At 39.4% G+C, this 18940-nt stretch overlaps 1 long non-coding RNA gene across 1 annotated transcript; it reads left to right on the top strand.

The window, feature by feature from the left end:
* Positions 1-10470: 10470 nt before the first annotated feature.
* Positions 10471-18657, top strand: LOC150057226 (uncharacterized). The gene is made up of 5 exons (XR_016537073.1): positions 10471-10513; positions 12470-12554; positions 12846-13050; positions 16284-16343; positions 18598-18657. It is a non-coding gene; the product is annotated as an uncharacterized LOC150057226 (long non-coding RNA).
* The last annotated feature ends 283 nt before the right edge of the window (positions 18658-18940 follow it).

Genomic DNA, 18940 nt, shown 5'->3' with positions numbered 1-18940 from the left:
AGATGTAAAGGTGAGGCAGGGGTGGGGCGGGTGGGAGGGCTGTTGTGTGACATCCTATAAGAATTCTTGTCTACCATGCCAAAGGGTGGGGGGTTAAAAATTAGGAATACAAATTGTTTAGAGGTATAAGCTGGGACTCACAGGAGCAGCCTGTAGCCAACAAGTAACCAAAGGAAGGAACCTTTAGTACTGTATGTGAGCCCTAGCCAACAAGAACAGAAGAACAAGAACAACAGGGTTGGGGAGGCCATATACTGCTGGGGAGCCTGGGTGGGCATCAAAGCTACGTAGTGTGGAAGATGAACAGACTGTGATCATAGCTAGTTACCTGATGGATGGACTGATTCTTCATCAATGGACAGGGCCATCGAGGTCACAGAGGAGGGGATGCCTTGGGGCAACATCAGGAAGATTTTGGGAGTTCCCAAGCAAGACAGTGAGAGAAGAAAACTCTGCTTTGGGAAAATGAACCTAGCCTTGAACCAGTATCTTCTAAGCCTGATTTGGGGAAGGGAAAGCATGATGGATCTCATCTTAGTAAAGTGGACAACTTGACTCATACACTGTCGGGCACTTTCCAGAGCTACCATAAACCCTCTGCAGTGCAGTTGTTTCCAGGAAGCATCTGCCTGGGACTCCATCTCCCCATGTCCTCACCCTGCAGACAGAGGAGTCAGGTAAGTGAGAGTGAGCTGCCCAGCATGGGCCAGCATGACTAGTCTGACCCCTCTTCACACCTCGTGCTCACACTTCCTTTCCTCAGCAGGGCCTCGACACACTGAGCAAGGCTACAAACATGGCTACTCAAAAGACAGCCCACAGAATGGGAGAAAATGTTTACCCATTATACACCAAATGAGGACCTAATATCAAGAATACACAATGAGCTCAAGAATCTAAACCCCCTTCAAACCAACTCAAGAAATGGACAAATGTGATGCACATATAACACTGGTCAATAAACACACGAGTAAATGCTAAACATCTCTAGTCATAAAGGAAATGTAAATCAATCCAACACTGACATTGCATTTCACTCCAGTAAGATTGGCCAAGTTCACGAATATGAGTAGCAATGAATACAAAACAAATGAAGGGAAATGGAGCCTTACTAAACTGTTGGTTATTATTATTAAATTATTACATCATATTGTCAATAAATGTTATTAATAATAGATGTAAATAATTTATTGTTAGCATTAAACCATCTTTAAATTTACAACATGTATTAAGCACCATAACAGAGGTAAAGAAAGTTTTGGTAGTTCCTAAATGTTCACTTCCAATGTGTGTAAAGAAGCCTGTGACATTTGGGTAAATGCCAAGGAGTGGAATTGCTTCCTCACAGGAGAGCTCTATGTTTCATACAAAAACCACTAACTCCATAATGTTCATTGAAGCACTATTTACCATAGCAAAGATTTGGAACCAATCCAGATGTCCCTCAGAATATGATTGGATCAACAAGAGATGGTATTTATACACAATGGAATTCTCTGCTGCTATCAGAAGAATGATATGGTCCCATTTGTAAGGACATGGAACAACTAGGGAAAATTCATACTAAGTGAAGTAAGCCAAACCCAAAGGAAAATAGCCTCAATGGTTCCCCTCCTTTGTAATAATTAGTACACATCTAGTACTCTCCTAGCAGAGACTAACAATATTGCAAAACCTAGATACATAATGTCATCTAGAATGAGGTGAAATGAAAGGATCTCCAGGGTATGGAAACAAGAGCTTTATCTTGTGTGATTGTTTTTTTCTTACTGTACCATGTTATTTCTCTTTTATTGCTCTTTGGTTAATCTCATATTGTTACTGTATCTGATTTTGTTACCTGGAATATTGAATATACATCTATTTGATTATTTGAAATAGGAAAGAGAAGGGGGAAAAGAAGATGATTTGGAAGGGTGGGGAGGGAAATGGAGACAAAACATGAGAAGGCGTATCAATATGAGAAGTCATGTGCCTACTATCTGGCAAATGTAACTGTAACTCCTCCATACATTACAATAAAAATATAAAAAAAGAAGCCTATGACAAAGAAAAGAACCACTAGTTATTTCTTTCTGGCCTGTGTCCCTCCCTCACTCCCACTCTTCCTTCCTTTACTTCTGTCTTTCTTCATTTACTAGTTTAATTACTTGTTAACTGTTTCGCCTTTCAAATAGTAAATAAAAAAGAAACAAAGTAGAAGAGGGAAGGGGAATGAAGTGTCCAAGGCAGTTTTGTTCGTGTCTTTGAACTTGCCACACATGATGAGTAAATGTTTTTGCAAGAAGAGAGCAGAGCTTGGTAAAGAGGTTCACACCTCTAATCCAAGATAGGAGGCTGAGATATGAGGATCATGCCTTGGAGCGAGCTGGAGCAATGATATTAGAAACTCTTCTCAGGAATAAGCACCAAAATCTAGAAGATGATGTGTCACTCAAGTGGTAGATCCCCAAATAAGAGAAAAAGAAAGAGAAAGTACAAGTTCTGGTGATTAGGAGGGGATAAGAGTTAAGGGTAGGGGCAGGACAGAGGGGGGAGGAGGAGTAGCAGCAGCGGGTGGAGAGAAGAGATGAAGAAATAGAAAACAGAAAAATGGAGAGAAATAGTAGATAACAGAACAAGTTTACCTAGAATTGAATTACTCTGAGCTTCTGAGTCCACTCAGGAGCACCCCCTAGAGTGAATTTACCAATACTCTTCCCATGGGAATCAGAGCCTTTGGTAGGGATGACTCCAGGGCTACACCCTGTTGAATACAAGAGCATTGGTTACTTGTGGTGCTAGTACAACCCAGATGTGTGCAGGAAAGGATGAATGTTTTGGGAGACTGAAATCAAAACGGAGAAGAAAACAAACAATGACAGGCAGAGGAGAGGGCAGAGGAAGATGGGTCACAAGACCACCTGAGGGAGACATGTCTGGAGGCAGCAGCTGCTGCTCCACCTTGAAACCGGCCACTCCCACCATTGGCTGTGTGTCCCAGGTGGGCTGTTCAGCACCCAGGGAGGAACCGGATCATCTAGGGCTGCAAATTCCCGATGCAGTGAGGGAAATCACCTGTGCCCAAAATTCACCTCAGGGAGCTGCCAGCCACTCCTGGGGTCACTGAAATGCAGGACCGATAAGTGGGCGTGGGCTTCTGCTGCGGCCTTGGGGAGGGTCCACCCGAAGACAGGGCCTGTACTGGACGTGGACTTGCTCTGGGGGCGGGTCTACCTGAAGACAGGGCCTCTATTGGACGTGGACTTGCTCTGGGGCGGGTCTACAGGAAAACAGGACCTGTATTGGATGTGGACTTGCTCTGGGGCGGGTCTACCTGAAGACAGGACCTGGACTGGACGTGGACTTGCTCTGGGGCGGGTCTACCTGAGGACAGGACCTGGACTGGACGTCGACTTGGGCAGGGGCGGAGCCTCAACCAGGATGTCACCGATGCAGCCTCAGCTGGATGCTGGGACACTGGGAACCTTCACTTCCGGTCTTGACGGCCATTTCTCCAGCTGCACCTAGGGGACTAAGTTCTGTCCCCATGGCCTTCCTGGGGAAGGAGTGGCAGGACTCCTTTTCACCCTCGGGTTTCCGGCAGCCCGGGTCCCCTGTCCTGCCGGCAGTTTTGAAGCGGCCTGGAGCCCAGGAGCACCCGGCAGCGGCCTGCGAGGGAGGCCCGGCCTGCAGGTCCACTTGGGCTGTCAGAGCCCAGGCTGCAGAAGAGGTGACCGCTGCTCGTGGAACCTCCATCCTACAGGGGTTGCCGGGCTGGCCGAGTGGTGGGGCCAAAGGCCCGGACTTGCTGTTCTCCAGGCCTAGGAGTTGGTGCCTGCCTGACCCAGTGGGCCGCCTGCAGTGAGAGAAGAGGCATCTAGGCAGTGCCACACTGGGGGATTTGCCTGGCGGACCTGCCGAAGTTATTCCATGGCCTGGCCTAAATTGCTGCAGCCCCAAAGCCCCAGGGTTCTGGAAACATGGGGAGGGGCAGGAAGGACTGTGAGTGAAGGGGTGGATGCCAGCTCCTCTTCTTCCCCAGAGGAAGAGCAAGTGTGCCAGATTGTCTCCCTGTAGCACCTGTATTCAGACTGTGGTCTGCCTGGACTGGCTTCCAGAGGATTTGACCCTGGCCATGCAGCTGCTAATACTGAGTCCTGAATTAAGCAAGCAGAAGAGGTGATGGAGGCCAGGTTCAAGGACGAGGGAACGCATGAGGGACAGGAACAGGATTTCTGGAGGCCATCGTAGTTGTCCAGGAGTGGTCTGTGTGTTGAAGCAGAGCATTCAGTCTTCACAACCTCAGGTATTAGTAAACTGTGCATTCATGGAGAGCCTAGCATGCATCACTTACACCATCAGATGGGAACTAGTTACCACCCTTAGAAGGGTCACGGAATGTAAATTTTTCTACATGTTCACTGCAAGCTAATTCATCTACCTTGCATTTCACTTTTTTTTTTAACATTGATTTTTACATCCTATTTCAAATGTCATGTTTACCAAAGGGAATCTCAATATACAGTCGCTGGCACATAGATTTTAGAACATAAATAAAATTAAGCTGAGTCTTTGTATGGCATAGATAATATTAATCTACATAATAAAACATTATGTCTATAGAGTATTTTGCCCATCATAGATTTTTATGTCTATGTAGTTATGTTTATATATACAGGTTAATGTTCTTTCTTTACATTGTCAGAGTGAGGAAACTATCACTCCATATCACCCAGAGTGAAACCCCATACCTAATAGCAGTCATATTTCCTGTTCTTTTCCTGACTCTCCATCAGAGCTATAAACAACTACTAATGTATCTGTGTATTTGCTTTTTCAGACTTTTCATGGATTGTTTTTCTTAGTATGCTTTGGAAGTTCCTCCTGGTTGTAGTATGTATCTATATGTCTATTCTGCACTCTTTTGGATGGTCAATACCCCATCGCATAGACATGGCATATTTCAAATATTCATTTGGGTTGTTACTACTTTTTGGGTGGTTTGAGTGATACAGCAGTGAACATTTGTGGATAAGTGCTTTCATTTCTCTTGGGTATGTACACAGCTTACCTTAGAAGTATTGAGTCCTATGGTCACTGTGAAGATCTGCCTCATTACATGCATTTTCCAAAGCAGTTGCATCACCTTGTATTCTTGTTCCCAATTCTTCCCCATGTCTCTTGTCAGCCTTCGGTATTGTCTGTGTTTTTGGGTACAGCCAGCTGTATTTCAAATGTTTTCATTGTGAGGAAAAATTCATTCAGTTCTATTTCCCCTCAATAGCATTGCATAGAGAATCTGAAGTATTCTGAAAAACTCTTTTCAGTATGTTGAGAGATTCCTTTCTCACCATTCCTGTGCATATTGACACATAAGTTACAAATAATCTTGTATTAGCTTATATTAATTTTAAGGTGGAGAATTGGTTTGCCTTTTTTTCGTACATGTATACAATATATTGTAATCAATCTTCCTTTATTACTTTCCCCAAATTTTTTCAACAGGTTTCCTTGCTCTGTCAGAATTTTTGCAATCCAACTAGCTATTTCAATATTTACCCACTACTTTTATTTTACCCACCCTTCTCCATTTATACTTAGGTAGTCTTTTAGTCAAATTCCTGCTGTATATTTATCCATATAGGCCTAAACATGAATATATACTCCTTTTAGTTTTTGATTCCGCATATGAATGAAGACCTAATTTTTGTGAAATTAGTTTGTTGGGTTCTATGAGATGTTCTCAAATTGCCTCCCATTTTGTTGCATTTTTAATTTGTATGGCTGTGTAATATTGCAGCTATACAGACATTATATTAAGCTCATGAACAGTCTTTATAAAAATAAGAAGTCATGTTTATGTCTACTCTTCCTACACATTACTTTCTATAACTAGGACAAATTCTGAAGTGGATAGGTCGTATTGACTTAACTGTTTCAATTTTCCTTGGTATTGACATTGGTTTCAGCATTTTGGTATAATGAGAATTACTAATTTTGTTTGCATACTTATCATTTTGTAATGATTAATTGATTAGCATTTATGAATAGTACCATGGGGTTTAATTATGATATTCCTATACACATGTACATTGAACTTTGAATGAGTTTCTCCTGTCCTATTCCTTTTTATCCCATTTGTTCATAAAGCATTTAATAGGTTTCGGCAGATTCTCTCCATATATAGGTGAGTGTCTGTATGAAACATCATCTTCCTCATACCTGGTTTCCATCTCCCTCTCTCACTTATTTTATCAGCAGGTTTCCCTTTGTTGTGTTTTTGTTTCACTTTGTTTTGTTTTTTTATTACACATATCTCATTTTTACTATTATTTATTATCATTACTTTAGATCTAGTTTCCACATGAATGGAAACCTGCGCTATTTGACATCTTGAGCTTGGTTTATGTCAGTCAACATGATGATGATCCCAGTTGCATTCATTTGCCTAGAGACAATGATATTTGACTCTTCTTCATGTGAATCAAACTCCATTGCTTGTAAGTATTACATTTTTTCCTTTTGCCAATCCTAGCACTTGAACTCAAGGCCTGAGCGCTGTCCTTGGGATTTCTCAGGGCTAGGGTACTACCACTTCTGGCTTTTTCGGGCTTTTGTATAGGTAGTACCAAGGAATGTAACACTGGGCTTCATGCATACTAGGCAGGCACACTATCCCTAGGCTATCCTCTGGGCCCGAGTGTTACATTTTCTTTACGCATTCATTGGTTGTCGTTTACCTTGGCTGAGGCACAGCCTAACTGTTGGGAAGAGCACTACAATAAAAATGGGTATTATAAATGTTTAACTGTTTTAACAACTTACACTTCTCCAGATGTATGTCCAAAGGTCATATAGCAGCATCTGAGTTTTATGTCTAATCAATCCTTTGACTCTTTATGCAAAGGTCACACAGCAGGATTATAAGGTTGCTCTATTTTAGCCTATCCCAAGTGCCCCTAAATAGGAGAATTTTAGGTCAAGCCCTAGAGTTTGTTCTCTTGGCTTGCTTGCTGGTACTCAGCCACTTAAACCAAACTCCAGCGTGGCTTGTTGCTGGTCACTTTGGAAGATGAAGTACCATGGTCTTTCCTCCAGGGCTGGGGGGGAACTGTCATCTATCAGGTTTCACTCTACTGATGAGCTAGGGTTAATGGAACTAGCCAACATAAATAAATAAATATATATGTATAAATACATTTATGTATATACACACATATATACTGATACATACACATATATACATACACACTTATATGTGAGTTTGTGTATATATATATTTGTATATATATTTACATACAGGTATGTATATATTTATAGCATCCTATATGTATGTGATTTCCACAGTGGACACACGAAATTACATGCCCACCCACTGTAGTGTATTGTATAAAGGATATTTTCCCCATGTCTACTCTCACAACCTCATCATCAGCATTTCTTGTTTCCTTTTATAATAATTGCTATTCTCACTGTGGTGAGATTGCAGTCTCAGGGTCACTTTCAAATGAGGTGGAAACCGTTTGTACTTCTGCAACCTGAAAAAGTCATTTGCTAATTTATTAATTGGTTTTTGTTTGTAGAATTGTGTATTCTTCATATTAACCCTTATGTGTTTTATAGAGGACCAAGATTTTCTCCTATTGTGTAAATTGTTGCATGAATTTATGGTGTCATTTGATGTGCAGAGACTTTTTAATTGATTGGAATCCTATTTGTCAACTAATTCTTGTTCTTATTTTCTTGAGTCCTATCCAGGAGATCATTTCCTGTCTCTCTTGTTCACTGCCACCCTGTGTTGTTCTGTAGTGATGTCAAAGTTTCAAATCTTAATATAAATAGCTTTGATCCATTTTGAGTTGATTTTTGAACTGTATAGAGAGACTATGATTGTAGGTTCACTCTTCTACATGTAGATAAGCAGTTGTTCAAAATTGTTAAACCATACTTTTGATTTCTTTTTCCAATAATTGTATGAGGATGGCTGTGTGCATTTAATTTTGAGTCTTCTATTTTGTTTTCTTAGTTTTCTAAGGACCATGTTGTTTTTATCCATGTAGCTTTACAATCTTTTAAAGTCTGGTAGTATAAAACCTTTAGTGTTTTGATCTTTTTACCCAGGATTATTTTTACTACCTGGGATATTTTATGTTTCCCTATGAATTTAATGATTTATTGCTATGATGATTTCAGGAAAAAAATCACTGTGAAGTTTGGGTGAAATTTTCCAGAGATGTGAAGATTACTTTCAGAAAGGTTTACAACTGATATTAGTAAATAATTACCATGAAATAATGATACATGCCAAGGCTTTACTGTAACTATCCCTTAATTATAATGAAGTCCTCTTAATGTGAATTCCAACAATTCAGTTTTCCATGTTTTAATGCCTTTATCCATTTTTTGAAGGATTGATAGAGTATGCCCCTCTAGTTATTATTTAGGGTTCCTGCTAGGTATTGTTTTAATAAAGGCTGGTATTAATTGAAGAGCTTAATTTTTAGTGTATAAAGCAGTATATCCATAATATTTGCCATGTGTATACACTGCATTTTAATAGGAAGAATCTCATCCTATTTCTCTTTCCATCTCCCATTCCTCTGTTCATTAAGAGCCTTTTTATTTACTATAGTTTGATTATATTTAGCCTCCATGTTGGTGTTTCTGTGTATATGTGTGTGTACAGACATATATATATATATATACATAATATACATGTACTGGTATGCCTTTAAAGTTTGGATTCCAGCAATAATTGAAAATGTGATATTTTCTTTTTGAGCTTGGTTCATCTCAATCACATGATCATCTCCAGGACTGTCCACTTTACTGTAAATCACAGGATGTTAGGGCTTTTTTTTTTAAAAAATAACTGAGGATTTACAGAAGACAGCATGGAACTGAGGACACAGACATTAACCCACAGACCTACGGTCACCTAATCTTTGATAAGGGAGCCAAAAAAAATAAAATGGAAGAAAGAAAGCCTCTTCAACAAATGTTGCTGGCAGAACTGGTTCAGCACCTGCAGAAAACTAAAGTTGGATCCTTCTTTTTCACCTTGCACTAGGATTAATTCCAAATGGACCAAAGACCTCGAAGTAAAAGATGATACACTGAAAACTTTACAAGAAGGAATTGGAGATACTCTAGGTCTCCTTGGCACAGGTTGAAACTTTCTTAATAAGGACCAAGAAACACTGGACAATTGGGACTGCATTAAACTCAATCGTGCGTGATCGGGAGCTTTTCGAGGGGCCTCAATATCTCTTATAACTGGATTTGACTTAGCAGGAATAAATTTTTTAAAAAAGAATCCCTTTGTAAAAGAAAGTTTAGACAAAAAATTTTTAAAAAACAAAGAACCATAGATATAATGTGTTCAGCACAGTAGAGAGAATAAATCTTCAAAGCTTAGCTCACTTCTGGTTTAATTTTACTAATCTAGGCCACTCTTGAAAAAAGACCTCACATGAAGGGCTCTGAAGTATGGCCTTCAAATATATTGGATATTAAGTTTACTAAGTAAATCTATGTCTAGTATATGACATATAGTATGCTACTCGTAATAGGATTATTCTATGTAATTAAACTGGGTTTGGAGGCAAAAATAAAATTTATTTCAATGCAGAACAAATTTTTCATGTTTCTATTAAATGTGTCATCCCAAACAACAATGTAATGGTGTTCTATGACTTGGAAACATAATGTAATTTACAGTATTACCAAACAGAATTCCACAAAAACTTTATAGCACACCTTATGTGACTAGCTCAAAGTACTTAGTTCAACTAAGTGATATGGAAGCATTTTGGTAAATATCTACAAACCAATACAGCAGTGAATAGTTCCTAATACAGAAGTGCATTAAGAAAACGTCAATTTTGTAACATTTTACATAAAAATAAAAGTAAAAAGGGCACTGCTTCATCAGCACATTCTTCACTCCTGTCTGGACGAGAGGCCAAACTTACTGTTCACTCTTCAGTTCATCTTGTTTTCCATTTAGTTCTTGATCAACTTGTTTTATGCATTCTGGTATGCCAGCGTATTCCATGGGAACAAGCTCTACTAGTTTTGCCAAATTAAAAACATACCTAATTTTTGGCTGAATTTTGAGCTAATAAATGGTTTTGTAACACCCCAGTTCTGGCTTTTTTCTAGGTATGAACCAAGTAATCAAATCCAGGTCTTCATACATGCTAGGCAAATGCTCTACCACTAGGCCAATCTCCCAGACTCTTATTTCAGAAATCATTTTTCAAGTTTGGGTTAACAGAAAAATTCTCCACATTAAATACAGAGGGAAAAGAAAAGGTGAGGTATTCTATGTGTTGAAACTATTTTAGTGTAGTGTTCGACTTTGGTCTTATGTCCTTTCCAATTTCAGTCCACTGTCTTTAAGGAGAACTGGTATGCCTTTAATTCTCGAACATTCCATTCCTCATTCTGCAGTGATGTAAAGATGACCAGTACATTCTGTTTGGGGTTGCCATAGGAGCAACTATATGAGTAGAGTTTGCTCTACAAGGTAAGGGTCTGAGCAAGGGCAGTCTGTCTATCATAGGGTTTGCTTTCTATGCCATTGGACTTACTTCCCATCCTTTCCATAGGGATTAAAGTAAAAAGAATGAGTTTTTTGAGGGAGGGCTTGTTGGATAATGTGAGGAGGAGAAGGGGCTGATTGGAGGGGACTTGGAGGAGTGAGAGCTGACTGGGGATCTCTCTGGTTCTTACATATGAAGGCTTTGCCTTGTAGCTACCTGAATAAAGTGTGTGTGTGTGTGTGTGTGTGTGTGTGTGTGTGTGTGTGTGTGTGTGTGTGTGTGTGTATGGGGACTTGAAACTGGGGCCCGGGCACTGTTCCTTAGCTTTTTTTTTTCTCCAACTCCTACCACTCTGCCACTTGAGCTACAACTCCATGTACAACTTTTGCTGGTTAGTGGAGATTAGAGTTCCAAGAAGCTTTTTGAGGCTTTGAACTTCTTGTCTTCAGATCTCAGCTCCTGAATAGCTGGGATTTCTGATTAGTCAATCACCTAAAGCTCATTTCCTCTGAAGATTTATCTTAACAAACTGGGTTTAGGGGAAGTGATGAACCAAAAGGAATGAAAAGAAAAAGAAAAGAAAGTTCTTAGCCTGAAAGGTAGCAGGAAAATCAGCTACGATTTAAATTTGTGACAGAGTTTGATCCTCCTCTGTGTCTAGCTGTTTACAAACTGAAAGGCTGGAGACAGTTTGAGTCCTTTTGCCTAATTCTTTTAGGTTACATGAAGCTCTTCACATTTCTGTCACAGCTCCACAGCAGAAGCAGGGCTGGCTACAAGTCTTCTTGCTCTGCCTTGACCTCTTCTGGCTCCCATGGCTAGGGCCTAAGGACTAGGGACTGCAAGCATTGGGAGTTCTGTTTCCTTTCTGTATGAAATGGTATGGCTGGATGCAATGTGCTTTACAAGTGTCTGCTCCAGATCTAATAGTCAGAACCAGTATTTTACCTAAATGTATTTATTTATATATTTTTACAAGAAGAATTTTATTTTCATGTTACTTTTTCTTTTGAAGAGTGTAGGAATGTATTACATGTGTCTGGATGCCTTAGTGTAAATATCATATTATTATTATTATTATTATTGGACAATTTTGAGTATGTGGGTGTGTTTGTGTGTATGTACATATGTTGTGAATGTGTGGTAACACTGGGGTTTTAATTAGGGGTCTTAAATGCTTTCACAACTTTTTTTGCACCCAGGATTAGTGAATTATGACATCTGCTACAGGTCCAATTTCAGCTTTTTTCATATATATGTTTTTTTCATATATTTTTTATTGTAATTAATAGAAGGGTTACATTACATTCGCCAGATGGAAGGTGCATTACTTCACATACATTGATACCCTTTCTCAAGTGCAGCTTTTTTTCCTTTTAGATAAGTGGAGTCTCCTGGCTGTTTTTTTAGGTTTCTTTGAATTGAAATCCTCAGAACAGCTTAGTAGCTAGGATTATAATATCTTTTTATTTCCCATTGACATTGTATTATCTTAACATGTACCCACTCTGTGAAATATTATAGAATGTACAATATTTCTCATCCTTTTTATTTCTATTACAAAATGTTTCCAAGTAGAAAATCCATAATAACTGTGATATAAACTCTCTTAATAATGGATTTATTTACATCTCTATGTCCTGTGAAGCAATGCATTATCTGTAAAGGTGCCTTGTATATCAGTGAAAGTTTGTTGATTCAAAAATTTTTCTTCTCTTGTTCTGTAACAGAACTATGAAAAGTAATTGCAGAATGTACTTTTCCCAGGATTGGTCAACTCTGAAGAATTATAGCTTTCAAGGTTTCATAGGCTATAGATTTTAAAAGGCTCACCACCACCTAAAACAGTTCTGTGTGCATGACTTTCCATAATGTTTGGTATATTAAGTATATTTTCAACACAATCAGTGTGAAATTCTTCTATGTTTTCCTTCTCTTAGGTGAATGGTTTGTTACCTAGTGATACTATACTGAGATATATCCGGATTACACTGTAGCAGTGTTGACCCTCAACAAATGTAATATGTAAGTCATGGGATTCAAAGATGCTAAACCATGAGTAAAAGTCTCAAGCTTGTCTGATGAAATTGAGAATATACCTATACTTTCTTTGTTAATAAATGTCAACTCTATGGAAATGATATGTCACACATTCACAAATTAAACACATTTCTTTTTCTTTCTTTCTTTCTCTTTTTCTTTTTGTGGTCTTGGTACTTAAAATTCAGGACATTAGCACTGTCCCTGAGCTCTTTTGCTTGGAGCTAGTTTTCAGATACTTTGTGCCACATCTCCATTTCTGTTTGTGAATTGCAGATGAGAGTCTCAGGGACTGTTGGCTGCGGCTGGCTTCAACCCTGAGCCTCAGCTCTATCTCCTACAGAGGAGAACTACCAGCGTATGCCAGCACCACCAGGCTTCCTTCTGTTTAAAATACTGCAGTTGAGATGCTGTGATAGGCATGCCTGAGTCCATGTAAACTGGGCTCTGGCAGCAGCTGTTGATCCAGCATGAGCAATTGGTGAGTGGATTTACCTGTCATTTGAAAGTCAAATCATTTTGAAGTATGGTACCAAGACAAAGTTGATATTACTGCCCAACCATATCATGTAACTATTATCTGTTTTGAAAATAAATACCAAAGGAAAGAGGTCAAAAGAAACTTTCTCATAGGCTGTTCTAAAGTTAACTATGAGGAGCCAAAAGAGTATCACAGGTCAGGCACTCAAGTCACAATGAGTAGTTTGAAGTGAGGAGGAGTTCAGATATGAAGTAGCTAAAGGAATCAGGATAAATGTGTCAAAAGCCAGGACTATTTCACCTGAAATACCACCATCATGATGGATAGGAATCTTGCTTCCGCTGTGCAGATCTTTTTCTCCATAAGACAGGCAGGAAAGAAAGCTAGTATTGGTGGAAGCAAGGAGTAAAGGGGAAACAGAATCAAACATTTAGATGATATATCAGCTGGAATTTTTTTATAATGCATGAAGTGGAAAACAGTGAACACGAATACAAAATTTAAAAGCCATATCAGCTGGAGTTTCTACATAACGAGCGAAAGGGAAAAGAGGAGACCTGGAAGCAGAATTTGGGTGATATATCATAGCAAGGGAAAGAAAATCTAGGAAACAACAAAACCACAGAAAACATTGGTGTAGGTTGACTAGGAAAGAATTCTTCATCAGTCTTGTCTAAAAGCTTTGTTTTTTAGAGATGAACATTTAGTTAGATCCCAAAGTCTCTTTTTTAGGAAAACACAAGAAATACCCTCTTGAATATATATCTATATATATCTATATATATTATGTATAGTTAGTCTTCAATGAATTGCAGCTAATTTGTGTGAAAAAGTACATATAGGAAGGGCCAGGTGTATGGCCTAGTGGTAGAGTGCTTGCTTAGCATGCAGGAAGCCCTCAGTTCTATTTCTTGGTAACACATATGCAGGAAAAGTTGGAAATGGTGCTGTGTTTCAAGTGATATAGCGCTAGCCTTGAGAAAGCTCAAGGACAGTGCCCAGGCCCTGAGTTCAGGCTCCAGAATTAGCAAAAATTAAAAAGTATACATAGGATTTTACATAGTATTTGACTGTGCTTAATTTAATGATTCAAAGCAGATCCCATCTCTATCTAGAGAGGTCAGCTATGATAGGTCAAATAATGAACATAGATAGGCATATGTATGAAGATATACAGAGACTAAATAAGTATGTAGGGCCGATTATTTTCTTTGATTTTATTTTGTAGGATGGGGACTTGAACTCTGGGCCTGTGTGCTATTGTCCCTGAGCTCTTCAGCCCAAGGCAGGGGCTATACCACTTGAGCCATAGCACTACTTCTGGGTTTCTGGTGGCTAACTGGAGATTCCAGTCTCATTGGAAATTACAGTGGCAAGGCTGGCTTTGAAATATGATCCTCAGATTTCAACCTCCTGAGTAGCTAGGATTTTAGTCACTTGATGCCTGCATTATGGAAACTATTTTGAATGTCACAGCTGTGGAGCTCTATCTATGCCATACTGTCCTTTTAAAGTTGGGTGAATGATTGAGACACCAGTGAGAAGATGGGGTTCTTGATGTTGCAGTGAACAGTAAAGAGAACTCTTAGAAAACTCTGATAGGATAGCTTGTTTATAAGACCCTATTCTGAGGGGCTGTACACATTTTGTACATTTGTCATTTGCAATGACAAATGATCACAGAAAAAGTAGCTTCCACAGTAACAATTTACATCACAACACTGGGGGATATAGGGCTCAAATCAAAGGGCCCACAGCTACTTGGCCCCTACTCAGGGCTGAGGAAAAGGAAGTTCCTTGTAGATCCCTTTCCCTGTTTTCCTGGTTGTGGACAATAGTCAGGCCCATGATTCCTCCTCTAGATTGCTGCCCTACTTGGCACATGCCATTCTAATTTTTTCATATATTTTTTTATTGTAATTAATAGAAGGATTACATGATATTTGCCAGATAGATGGTACATCACTTCACATACATTGATAACCTTTCACACGTCTTGGTCCCCATTTCCCTCCCCCCTCCCCCCACCCCTCATCTTGTTTCCCCCCCTTCCCTATCCAATTTCAAATAACCAAAAACAAATATATCCGATATATCAGGTAACAAAGTGAGATACTGTAACAATATGAGATAACCAAGGGACAGCAAAAGAGATAAGAGATAACATAGTACCTTAAGAACAACAATCATTCATTATATGGCTTATGTTTCTATATCCTAGAGATCCTTTCATTTAGCGTCCTACTATATGGCCTTTTGTATCAAGGTTTTGCCCTATTGCAAATCTCTGCTAGGACAGCCCAAGGTTTCCACTGATTATGACAAATGAGGGAAACAACTGAGCCTAAGTTCCTTTGAGTCTGGCTTACTTTATTTTAATGTGATTTTTTCTAAGTCTTTCCATTTCCTAACAAATGGGGCAATGTCATTCTTTCTGACAGCAGCATAGAATTCCATTGTGTACAAATACCACATTCTTTCGGTACAGTGAATACTTTTTCAAAATCTGAATCCAAGGTTTATGACTAAATGAATAGTGTGTAGATATCAATAATCTTGGGTAAAGCATTGAAGTCTAGCAATCAGGAATGATTTTAATTGTGGAAATGAACAGTTACTGGGTATTCCAAAGAAATAATATTCTCAAAGAAATTAGGGAGTGTGTGTGTGAGTGTGTGTGTGTGTGTGTGTGTGTGTGTGTGTGTGTGTTTATATGTGTGTTTGTGTGCTGGTACTCTGGTATTATGACATCTGCCGCTCTGCTCTTGTGCTTAAGTCTGATATTTTCTTTTCAACTCTTCCTTTCCAGTCCAATATTTTGTTGCCAATATTTTGAACTGGAAATGTCCTTTCAAAGCCATTTCTACTCTGATTTCCTTCCATTTATTATCATCAGTCCTCTCAGTAAATGTCATTATTGAGTTGAGCAGTGGTTCACCAATCCATTCCTGGCCATGCTGAGGGCACAACAGGGGTTCATGTGATGAGACTGCGTTGCCAAATGCTAGTCTCATCCCATGCAGCTTCATCTAGTACAGGCTTCGGAAGTCAAATCTCAGTACTGCAAAGAGGCCTGGTAGGGATAGCAGAGGTGGAGAGGTAGCTCCTGTAGCAGATGCCATGCTTGGCATGGAGAAGTCCATGGTTTCAATACCCAGCATTGTAGATAGAAAATGATAGTTTTCTTTACTTTTTAGACTCAATTTTTGCGTATGTGTTTAATTTCTTCACAGTGTGGACACTTACACCCAGAGGGGAAAGTTGTCCCAGTCCTGGCCGGCCCTGAACATCTGGTGAGTCCCCCGTGTACTTCTCATCACAGTGCTAACCAATAGGCAGTGTTGTAACCATAGACAATACCCATGGCAGGCACACAGTGTCAGTACAACCTTGTTTTCAGTTTTGAAAATAAACAGGCCACAATGGAACACACCAATAAACAACTGTTCCTATTCTCTTTGGAAGTCAAGTTGCAGGATCTACGAAGATAAATGAAGATGGTCGCAGTGAATATATGAAACTCACACTAATTGAATGGAATGGAATCAGATTTCACATACAAAGTAGCTAATGGAGCCTGAATCAGTTCTTTATACCCCACACTTACGTTACCTTGAAAGACTCAGCATCACATCAGATAGAGGTCCTGCAGATCCTTTTATCAATCAGAGAGGTAGGACAGACAGCCACTAATACTGCAACCAAGTAGGGAACAGAGGAACTATGGAAGCAGAAATGTAGAGGATATGTCATCTTGATTTCCTACATAGCAAGTGAAATGGAAAATAAGGGAAGCCACAAAGCCACAGTCAACACTGTGTAGATTCATAAGGCAAGATCTCTTGGCCAATGTTGCATGAAAACTTTGTTTGGCAGAGGTGAACATTTATTACAGTACGAAGCATCATTTTCCAGGAAAATTCAGGAAATACTCTCTTGCATATACAATATATAGATAGTTTTTGATGAATTATAGATACTTTGGGAAAAAAGTAGGTGTGAGAATTAACATAGTATTTGACTGTGTATAATTTAAAGATAAAGTAGTGATCATAAGGGGAAGGAAATATATGTCTAGAGAAGTCAGCCATGAGGGTCAGATACTGGAATATAGATAGGTATGTGTATAAAGTTGTACAGAGAGTATGCATCAAGTTTGTGGGCAGTATTTTGAATGTCACAGTAGTGCACTTTTATCTGTGCCATTCCATCCTTTCATGAGTTGGGTGAATGACTAAGATGAATGAGGAGAATGGAGTTCCTGTTGTTCTAGTGAGCCATAAAGAGAACTCTTAGAAAAATCTATAATCAGATCACCTCCATGTGACATTATTCCAACTGATTGTGTATGTTTTCTAGAGCTCAGTGACAAATCACAATGAAGTAGCTTCTGCACTAACAATGTATTTGAGAGCACTGAGGGGATTCAGTTCTCCAAGGGCCCATGAACACTTGGCTCTGACTCAAGGATGAAGAAAGTAATTGAAGCACAAAATCACATTTTGTTGTGGACAGTTTTCTTGCCCATGGATTCATCCTCTAGTTTTCTGACCTACTTGGCACATGCCATTCTTTCTGTACAGTAAATACTAACATTTTTTTGGCCAGTCCTGGGCTTGAGGTCAGGGCCTGAATCCTGTCCTTGGATTTTCTCAAGTCTAGAGCTCTACCACTTGAGCCTCAGCACCATTTCTGGCTTTTTTTTCTATGTGTGTGGTACTGAGGAATTGAAGCCAGATCTTCATGCATTCTAGGCTAGCACTCCACCACTAGGCCAAATTCCCATCCCAATGCCAATTTTTAACAAATATGAATCCAGGGTTTATGAGTTGATGCCTAGAGTATAGACATCATTTATCTTGGGCAAATCATTAAAGTCTTGGGATCAAGACATGATTTTAATTGCTGAAGTGAAGAGTTACTGGGTGTTCCAAAGAAATCGCATACTCAACCAAAGAAATTATGGACTGTGTAACCGATGTGTTTGTGTGTGTGTGTGTGTGTGTGTGTGTGTGTGTGTGTGTGTGTGTGTGATATGTGTGTTTATGTGTATTCATATGATTATGCACTGGTATTATGACATGCCCCTCTGCTCTTGTGCTCTAATATAACGCATTATCACTCAAACTCCACATTTGTAGTCCAGTGTTTTGCTGCAGGATTGGAAATAGCCATTCAAAGCCATTTCTACTCTGAGTGCCTTCCACTTGCTATCATCAGATCTTCTAGGAAATGTTATTATTGAGTTGAGCCAGTGGTTCACCAGTCCATTCCCTGCCATTCTAAGAGAAAACAGAGGTTCACATGATGAGGCAACATTGCCAAAACTCGAATCACTCCTATGCAGCTTCATCTAACCCAAGATTCTGAAGTCAAACCTCAATACTTCAAGGAGGCCTGGCAGGGATAGCAGAGGTGGAGGTATAGCTCTACTATCAGATCCCATGCTTGGCATGGAGAAGACCATGGTTTCCATACCCAGCAATGTAGATATTTTTCTGCACTGTTCTGGCTCAATTTTTGTGTATGTGTTTAATTTCTTCACAGTGTGGAATCTGACACCCAGAGGGGAAATGTATCCCAGTCCTGGCCGGCCCTCAACACATGGTGAGTCCATGTACTTGTCAACTGAGTGATAAACAATGTAAAGTGTTGTAACCGTAGACAATATATATGACAGTCGATCAGTATCAGTACATCCTTGTTTTAAGTTTTGACATAAATAAGAATAGAAAAGGTCAAAAGACAATTGTTCCTGCTTTCTTTGAAAGTCAAGTAGTAGGATCTATAAAGGGAAATGAAGATGGTCACAGTTCATGTAGAAAACTCACACCAATTGAATGTATTGGAAACAGATTTCACATACAAAAACACTAATGGAACCTGAATC

The sequence above is a fragment of the Megascapheus bottae genome, chromosome 11 (assembly GCF_031878675.1).
Source record: "Megascapheus bottae isolate mThoBot1 chromosome 11, mThoBot2.hap1, whole genome shotgun sequence".
Classification (NCBI taxonomy): domain Eukaryota; kingdom Metazoa; phylum Chordata; class Mammalia; order Rodentia; family Geomyidae; genus Megascapheus; species Megascapheus bottae.
The sequence above is the reverse complement of the archived record's forward strand: the minus strand, read 5'-3'. Positions and strand labels throughout refer to the sequence as shown.